Genomic DNA, 428 nt, shown 5'->3' on the forward strand with positions numbered 1-428 from the left:
TGTATCAAGATATAAGTAGAAAGTTATTAGCTTTTACAACATACTACAAGTCAAAAGATTACATACAACTCCCTTTAAATGCAGGTTAAAACTCCATACTCTGTGTCATAATTCTAAAAGACATTTCACTTAGGAGGGGATGGGAGAGACAGACGACTAGAGGGAGAAAGAGAGCAGGATCTGACCGTCATGTAATAACCCCGTGACCTCTCGGGTCGGCATGCAGTGCTCTGTGACCTCTGGTAAGCTTCATGCAGGGAAAACCCAAGATTTGACCCACAGCAGTCCAAAATTCTTTGTGGAAAAAGACTGAACTAAAGTGCAAAGATAGTCGTTACACTATTCTGGTTTAAAACTTGCAGAGTAGGGGGTGGACAGGGGAGGGGCCAAAAAGAGAATCCATCATTTGATTTGGAAGAAAAAAACTG

The 428-nt window shown here is 41.6% G+C and overlaps 1 protein-coding gene across 1 annotated transcript in view; it reads right to left on the minus strand.

Annotated features, from left to right (window-relative positions):
• The window catches only part of LOC119594380 (C-Jun-amino-terminal kinase-interacting protein 4-like), a gene marked incomplete in the record, with an annotated part of 97,279 nt that overhangs the window by 2,723 nt on the left and 94,128 nt on the right, over window positions 1-428 (minus strand).

The sequence above is a fragment of the Penaeus monodon genome, chromosome 33 (genome assembly GCF_015228065.2).
Source record: "Penaeus monodon isolate SGIC_2016 chromosome 33, NSTDA_Pmon_1, whole genome shotgun sequence".
Classification (NCBI taxonomy): Eukaryota; Metazoa; Arthropoda; class Malacostraca; order Decapoda; family Penaeidae; genus Penaeus; species Penaeus monodon.